Source organism: Ascaphus truei, chromosome 4 (genome assembly GCF_040206685.1).
Source record: "Ascaphus truei isolate aAscTru1 chromosome 4, aAscTru1.hap1, whole genome shotgun sequence".
In the NCBI taxonomy this organism is placed as follows: Eukaryota; Metazoa; Chordata; class Amphibia; order Anura; family Ascaphidae; genus Ascaphus; species Ascaphus truei.
Genome location: NC_134486.1, coordinates 57778415 through 57787329, shown reverse-complemented (window position 1 = coordinate 57787329; position 8915 = coordinate 57778415). Strand labels below are relative to the sequence as shown.

Here is an 8915-nt window from a genome sequence, read left to right as displayed (position 1 = left end):
AAGCAAACACCAATCAAAAGCCAGAAATAAACAATTTAAAACAACACCAAAAATGCCAGCATACTAAATACAAACACTAAATAAAGAGCATAATAAATGAAAAACAAATTACCAATATACCGTATTTTCTCGATTGTAAGACGCAGTTTTTTTCCCTTCCTCACGTGGCTGAAATAGGTCTGCGTTTTACAATCGATGCACTGGAGAAAAAAAAAAACAGCCAGGGGGCGCTGCTGGAGATGCCTGTCGGTTTTCTGTGTGCAGCAAAAATGTCTGCGATCATAGGCCCCCCTCCTCCCCCTCGTGCAGAGAGATATGCTGGAGATGCAGCCGGTCTAATGTGTTCTGCAAACAGCATAGCTGTTTACAGCCCTCCTCCCCTCCGTGCAGAGAGATCACGGCTCTGTCTTCACAGCAACCTGACACAGCAGCCCCCCTCCTCCCCCCTGTCAAATCTCTGTGTGAGCTGCACGTGCAGAAGGAGGTGTGTGTGTCTGTGTGTTTGTCTCTCTGTGTGTTTGAGTCTCTGTGTGTCCTTTCATTCTCTCCCTCTCCCCCCTATCTCTCTCCCCCTTCCCCCCTATCTCTCCCCCCTCCCCCCTCCCCCTTCCCTCAATTCTCCCCCCTTCCCTCCCCCTTCCCTCCATTCTCCCCCCTCCCCCTCTCCCACCTCTCTCTTTCCTCCCCCCTCACCCCTCTCTCTCCCCCCTCACCCCTCTCTCTCCCCCCCTCACCCCTCTCTCTCCCCCCCTCCCCCCTCTCTCTCCCCCCTCACCCCTCTCTCTCCCCCCCTTCCCCCTCTCCCTCCCCCCTCTCTCTCCCCCCCTTCCCCCTCCTCTCCCCCTTCCCCCCTCTCTCACTCTCTCTCCCCTTCCCCTCTCTCTCTCTCTCTCTCTCTCTCTCTCTCTCTCTCTCTCTCTCTCTTTCTCCCCTTCCCCCTCTCTCTCTCCCCCCCTCTCTCTTTCTCTCCCCCCTTCCCTCTTTCTTTCCCCCCCTTCCCTCTTTTTCTCCCCCCTTCCCTCTTTCTCTCCCCCCTTCCCTCTTTCTCTCCCCCTTCCCCCTTTCTCTCCCCCCTTCCTCTTTCTCTCCCCCTTCCCTCTTTCTCTCCCCCTTCCCTCTTTCTCTCCCCCCCTTCCCTCTTTCTCTCCCCCCCTTCCCTCTTTCTCTCCCCCCTTCCCTCTCTCTCCCCCCTTCCCTATCCCTTTCCCCCTTCCCTATCTCTTTCCCCCTTCCCTATCTCTTTCCCCCTTCCCTCTCTCTCCCCCCTCCCTCTCTCCCCCTTCCCTCTCTCTCTCCTTCTCCCCTCCCTCCACCCCTCATCTCCCCCCTCCCTCTCTCCCCCCTCCCTCTCTCCCCCTCTCCCCCCTCCCTCTCTCCCCCTCTCTCTCTCTCTCCCCCCCTCTCTCTCTCCCCCCTCTCTCTCTCTCTCTCCCCCCTCTCTCTCTCTCTCTCTCTCTCTCTCTCCCTTCCCCCCCTCCCTCTCTCCCCCCCCCCCCCCAGAAAAAAAATTCTGCACATTTAGTATAGTGGTTTTTTTTTCCCCCAATTTTTTTTATTAAATCAAGGGTGCGTCTTAGAATCGATGGCGTCTTAGAATCGAGGAAATAGGGTACATGTAAAATACATAAAAGCAAGCATTTGTCAAAACAATTATTGCTTGTCCCTGTATGTATGTATCTATATCCATAAAGAGACATACATAAATACAGTGGCAATTAATGGGCATAAAAAAAAAAAAATCAATCACACTAAAAATAAAAAACCTGTAAATTAAAAATAACATACATTCAATATTTTTCCTTACCTTTAGATGTCTTCACCCTCTGATTTCCGTGGTTACCGCATGCTCTCGAACCAATCCACGATCCGGAACAGCAACGGCCCACAGGTAAAAAAAATCTTTCTTTATTTTCTTCTGTAAATTGTAATCCATTTTCGTCACTTTCGGGGTCTTCTGGGGTCTTCATCTGTATCTTCTTCTTCATCTGTATCTTCTGGAGGAACGCCCTTCTCCTCCTATTGGTGGAGGAGGTCCTTCTTCCTCGGCTTCTTAAAATGAGCCTGCATAGGCTTTTATAGGCCTATGATGTCACGTTTACGTCATTTGGTTCTCACGCCATCTGATTGGCCAGTGAAAACCATGTGTTTTGTATTTTTTGGGGCTGCCATCACATGGTACTTGAGCCAATGTTCATTTCCCACAAGGAAAACAAATACACAAATCGTGAGCTCCTGCCAAATTAACTTGCAACGTATTAGTAATTCTACATTTTGATCCCAAGTCTAATAACAAAGGAGCCATTTAGTTGTATGTTTTCCATTAACAAAAAAAAAAACAGGTTCAAGCCTGGTAAACCCTGTCAACGTAAACTCCATTACAGCAGGTAAATGTAAATGTATATTATTTCTTATTGTCCTGTAGACTAAACTTAGTGAAATATGTGAAAGTGCCTAAAGGGTTAAATGAAGAAAGCATAATGCTTTCTGTGATTCAGTGCAATTGAAAACTGGAAAAAGACAGAAACATTGTTCCGTTGTTGGCAGTGAGCTCAGAACCTTTTTCCTCGCTGCATACGCCATACAGGGAGGAGCACAGGATTTGGGTATTTGTTTTCCATAAATGTAAGGCCCATTCTATTCCTAGCTGCATAAGTAGTTCGTTGGAGGTGTCTGGCCCCTCCGTTCAGGTTATCTGCTCCTTGCCAATTCTTCAATTAGTAAATATCTATAAATAAATGTCTGTGGCAGTCTAAAGTTCATTAAAGTTCATTTGAACTTTGATTGGACTATTTAGACACTTTTACATATTTCACCAAGTTAGTCCACATGATAATAAGAAATAATTTACATTTAGAATAGGCAAACTCAAAAAGAATATAGAGCACTCAACAGGTAATAACGACAGGGTTAACAGAAACCCCATTCAAAAAAGGAATTGAAAGGGGTGGTACTACAAATCTCAGAGACAACAAAGTCATATATAAAACAAAAAAGAGAAAGAAACTGACGGAGAAACATAAAAGAGCACTCGCAATAATTTCCGAAAATAGATACAGGAAAAATGTTAATTTATGAATTCCTCAAAAATAGACTAAAAAGCATTACCAAGCACACAACACAAAAAACTCACATAATAAAATACATACAAACAAGTATAATCCGAAGAAAATTCATGAACAAGTTAATTAGTGGTGTCAAGCATTGTTCAGAGTTTAAAGTGCAAACAGGCACGTTCCATAACATCCAGACATCCAAATGCACGAAGATAAATACCCGAGTAAAAAATGTCAGTATCTATATTGAAAGAGGTAAGAGGGACAGTGCTAATTGAATATAAGAGATACTTGGTATTTACTCCACACTCTCTACATGTTGCATCTTTCTTAGCGTAGTGCACAGAGCCGTTCCGTGTGTTCTTAGGCCTTGTCCATGGTGGCGCTGAGCGGGCAGGCGTGCACACGCTGGCCGCGATGAAACACATTGCGGCAATGTGTGTAGCCAGTGTGAGCAAGCACCTGTGCATTTGTGGCGCTTACCTGCTTGCCAAGCAAGCAAATTTGATCCTGCCGCTCGCGCGTCACATGAGCGGTTCGCCCAATGAGGGCGAACCAGCTCGTGACGTCTTGGCTTCACCCCCCGACAGCAGGCCTGGGACACCAGCCCCGGCTAACTCCCCCCCCCCCCCTATTGGTGGCCATGACCTCAGGGAACCAGTGTGCAATGAATTATGCACTGTGTACGCAACAGTAGATGCTTTTGGTCATTTAGAAATACTAGCTAATTGTAAATATCTTATTTAGTTTAGATTTTTTTTTACTGGAGTATAAATATTCTGCTTTTATTATTTGTATTATCTTTGACTGATATGTCCCCATCATGTTCCACAGCGCAGTACAATGTGGGGTTAAGGACAAGAACAGAACATAACATTCATAAAACTTAAAACATAATGCTAATAAGTAATGGGGAGGAATAAGACTAACCCTATTGTGTTAACCATAGATGTTTCAGGAGGGTGCTGAATAGGCTTCTTTAAAGAGGTGTGTTTGAAGAAACATTTGACAGTGTGAATGGTGGGGGGTAGTCTGATGGTGCAGGGTAAGCAGCTCAACAGTTCAGGTGCAGCCCTGGAGAAATGTTGCAGGTGGGAATGAAAAGCAGTAATGTGGGAGGAGGAGAGCTATACAGTATGTCATGAGCCGAGCGGTGACTTCATGTGGGAGAGTACTCATGGATTAGACTGGAAATGTATTGAAGAGTTGTATCATGGAGAGTTTTGTAGAGGAAAACCAGAACTATGAAATTGATTCTGTTGGGATTGGTAGCCAGTAGACATTGAATGGTTAGTGAGTTAGATGAGTCTGGCAGTATCATTTGGACTAGAGTAGGGAGGAGGGCAGTTAGAAGAGGGGAAGACCAGCGAGGAGCAGATTACAATAGTCCAGTTGGGACATTCAAAGTGCATGAATTAGACTTTGGTGATGAAGTGGGGTATTTTAGCAATGTTTCGGAGGTGGAAGAGGCAAGGTGGTGAGGTATTGGATGCGTGGTATAAAGGAAAGGGAGGAGTCAAGTACGACATCTGGCTTGTGGCATCAGGAGAATAGTGACGTTATCTATTGTCAGAGGGAAAATCAGGAATATGTCACCACACAGCAAGAGCAGAAGACAAGAGAGGAAGGGGTAGAAGGAAAAAGAAATGTTGGGATTCATAAGGAGAGGATATGGACAAATTAAACATTCTAATGGGGGGGAGGGAGGTGGGAGGAGTTAAGGATACAATAAAGGAACAAAAAAGAGAATGTAGATAAGAACAGTGCAATGTGAGATATACCAGGAGTCACTATTTAAAGTTCCAGTCAAATACTTGACAGTGCAAAAAGCAAAGTACAGTGACTGGCAGCATATGGCTTGCACCCTTTGGCTGCCCTTCGTCTGTTGCCTGAGGCAGGTCCGTGGTGTGTTAGGCTAGAAAGGCTCCAGGTGGTTTATAACATCTTTCTTTCTTTTAAAGGTGCAGTTCCTTCTAGAACCAAAATAAGCCAATTACAGTAACAAAAATCTGCAACCTATTATTTTTACACATGTTTTTGATTTGTAAACATGATAAGCCAGGAGATTGGAGAGGTTTGATTTCCTCTAGTGTCGCCTTGTGTGTGATATCACTATCTGAGCTAGATGATAAATAAACAACTGACTGACAAGAACTCCCCCATTCAAAGGCCCCGATGAAAAGATAATTGTTCCTTATTTCCAAAGAAACCAAACCTGTCTTTGCTTTATATTATTACTAGCTGAGAGACCCGGCGTTGCCCGTGAGTTAAATTTCCCGCTCCCTCCTCTCCCCCTATTTCTGTGCTCCCCCCTCTTTCTACGTTCCCCCACCCCCCAGAGGGAGGGAGGGACAGTGGACAGGAGGGGGGGGACAGTGGAAAGGAGGGGGGGGACAGTGGACAGGAGGGGGGGGAGAGTGGACAGGAGGGGGGGGCAGTGGACAGGACAGGCACCTGGCGTTGGCCGTGCTTAAAATTTCCCGCTCCCTCCTCTCCACTCCTCCTGTCTGTTTCTCCACTCCCCCCTCTCTCTCCGCTCCTCCCCCCCATGCGCAGCTTCGGTCCCCACCCTACAGTGACACACACACACAGTGACACACACACACAGTGTCACACACACACACACACACACACACACACACACACACAGTGTCACACACACAGTGACACACACACAGTGTCACACACACACTGAGACTCTCCCATACACACACACACAGTGGACAGGAGGAGGGGGGGTAGGGAGAGTGGAACGTCCGGCGATCCAAACAGGCGGCTCCCCACCTCCCGCCAGCCGTGACTGTGTTCCACCCCCCCCCCCCCCGCACCCCCGCGCCCATTTCCCTCCCCACGCGGGCAAGCAGGCTCCCCTGCACGCGGCCCTCAGCTCGCACTCCCTCAGGCTGCACCCTCCCGGCCGTCCGTTCCGCCGCTTGGTCCCGGCCGGTTGAGGCGGGAGGCGCCGGGGTGTGAGGCGGCGGGAGGCACCGGGGTGTGAGGCGGCGGCCTGCGGCAGGGGTGTGAGCTGGGAGGCAAGGCGGGAACAGAGCCTGGGGGCGCAGGGGTTTGAGGCCCCAGCAGCAGGGGTGTGAGCTGGAAGGGGAGGCGCAAGAGTTTGAGGTGGCGGGCCGCCGGCAGGGGTGTGAGCTGGGAGGGGAGGCTGGAGGCGCAGGGGTGTGAGGCGGCGGTTTACTTACTTACCTGGGCGGGAGGTGGTGTGTGTGGTGGTGTGTGTGTGTGTGTGGCAGTTGGGTGAGGCGGCAGTTGGGTGATGTCATAGAGCCACCAATCTGATTGGCCAGAGGCTGAGAACCAATCAGATTCACCGCATCTAGCACCAACCTCACAAATTTCAATTTTATTATATATAGATAGATTTATTATTATATATGATTGAAATATTAATATAATAATATTATAATTATTATTGAAATAATATTTAAATATTATTGCATTTGTTTAGCAAAGACAATTACTTTAAATTGCTTACAAAATATTGTTACAGTTTTTTTTTTTTAACAGAGATTGCACCATTAAACAGTTTACATTTATAGAATGTGGTTGTTTATCCAACTGTGTGTGTTCTATTTTCATAAATTAATAAGTGCATTCATAAGACATCTTAATTTTTTTTTAATCTTTATTTAGAATTTTCAGCATTTCATTAAGGATACAGAAAAAGAAAAGAGGACTCGTGTTTATCAAATCAGTTAAATAGGATTTACTAGACAGGTTTATCATACCTTATATCATGGCAAGGAAAAAGCTCACCTGTACCCCTCAAGAGAGAAAAATCCTATGGTGCGTTGCTAATTAACTCATGTTGTCTTGTGTCATTGGTGAATACCATCCACTACACCCACGCATTAATAAACTGAGAATGCCAAAGCCATTATGAGCACTTATTATTTCTTTTTAAAGGTAATAGTTTGCACAGTATACTTTGTGGACGATGAAGTCATAAAGTAACTTACTGTATGTGACATACAGTATGAACACTATTCATATAATGAATGCATTTATTTACACGTCTATATTATTAAAAGATGATTTGGTTTGTAAACCTGCAATATGTCGATATCATGTCCTGTATCTCTAAGGTTTAGGCATATTTAAAATAGAATATCTCCATAAACGGTTATGCATTTTCTCTGAGCAAAACTTAACTAATAAACATACTATAACACTCAGCCCAGAAATCTGTTGATTTGGAACAAAATTAAAATGTGGGGGTAGAGTCTACATGCCAGAAAGCTAGTACTCAAACAGTATAGAGATGATGAACAACAGAGGACATATGTCTCTGCCAGCATAAAGAAGCTCTTTGAAATCTCTATTCTAGTTCACATTTAGTAAGAGAATTCCTCCCCAGTGCTGCCAACTTTCCCATTCGGATTTCCACGCAGTCCTTTTTGTTCTTTGTTCATCTAATCATGGCCAGCCTTAGGGCAAGGTGGTTGCTTGGGCCCTGCGCCTTCGCTGGCCCTCGTGCTCACTCCTCTCAGCTCTGGGATCCAAATTTCGGCTGACAGGAGAGGGGAGAGCTGGACGAAGAATCTGGGGAGTCCCCGAACCGGTGCCGGATTGCACCACTGCTCAACACAAGGTGGGGAGGAGAGGGTGTGTCTATAGCTGGGGAAGGTGTTACCTTATACAGAGTGTCCTCCCTTTTGCAGCGTCATGTTGTCAAGATCACGCGATAATACAATTCCAAAGTGCGGGGAAAGAGTTTCAGGCGAGGAGAATCCTGCGTGTGCAGCCAACACAACATAGACAAACAATTTCTTCAAAGTTGAGGTCTCCTCTAAGGCCTCAGCCTTGAGGCAATGTGTGTGGCCATCACAGACACACCCCTAGACACGCATCTACCATGTCCTGAAAACGCAACTGCTTCACGTGAGCAACTTCACGCACACGCACGCCTCCGCACGGGTGAAGGCTGTATGGACGCAGCCTAATGCAGAGATACAAAGTAGAGCTCTTCTCACAAGTTCATAATGAAGTTCTCCATTTAATATGACAGCCAAGAACAGTGGAAAGAGAATGTTTCAGGGCCCATATGGACCTTTCATCATCTAATCCTGTTGGGTTTGACACTGGTATCCCCTTCATCAGAAGTCTGATGAAGGTTTTAAGGGTATTGTAAGAGATGTGTGCAGAGGTACACAATGGAGACTGGTTTTAAGGTGAAATTAAATAAGGCTTTATTGCGCCTGTTGCTTTAAACACAGCAAACATGTGAAAATCCACAAACAAAATCTGCTCCACGTTGGAGTATATTTACACTTGTAGTCCAGCGATTCACCAGCCCAAATCATAGAGACATTTATATATATATAGATAGACATAGATAATCAGACTTATAAGAAAAGTCTTATCTGTCTCGTAGTTGTAGGGGGAAGGCTTCTCTCTTTCCTGGGTTGCTGCTTTTTCCTCAGGTTATCTCAGCATTCAAGTGTAGAAGTCTTGTGAGCTCCAGACATCTGTGATCCCTCTGTCAGTCTCATCTGTGAGACTCAGGAACCTCTGCTCTGTCTGTTTCCTTGGTCAGCCCAATTGTGGACTAAGGAATCTCTCTTCCTGTCTCAAAGGCAGGCTTTTCTAACTAACCTCTAATCAGCCAGGTGGTGTTGGTTAATTCACTACAGCATTTAACCACCATACTGCTGAATTAGAGGCACCTTTTTGAACAGGGACAAATCCCTGTTACAGGTATATTTTGGGATGCGTAGCTCATTTAAATATACTTTGTATAGACATTAGCACATCACCCAGGGTACCTCAGGTATGTTCCTTTTTCAGCACATACTTCTCTCTCTAAGGCTGTGATTACAGCAAAAAACGCCGGCGGCTCAAAAACAA

The 8915-nt window shown here is 45.9% G+C and overlaps 1 long non-coding RNA gene across 1 annotated transcript; it reads left to right on the top strand.

The window, feature by feature from the left end:
• Window positions 1-215: 215 nt before the first annotated feature.
• LOC142491941 (uncharacterized) lies at window positions 216-6987 on the top strand. The gene is made up of 3 exons (XR_012800603.1): window positions 216-484; window positions 1811-1888; window positions 6702-6987. It is a non-coding gene; the product is annotated as an uncharacterized LOC142491941 (long non-coding RNA).
• The last annotated feature ends 1928 nt before the right edge of the window (window positions 6988-8915 follow it).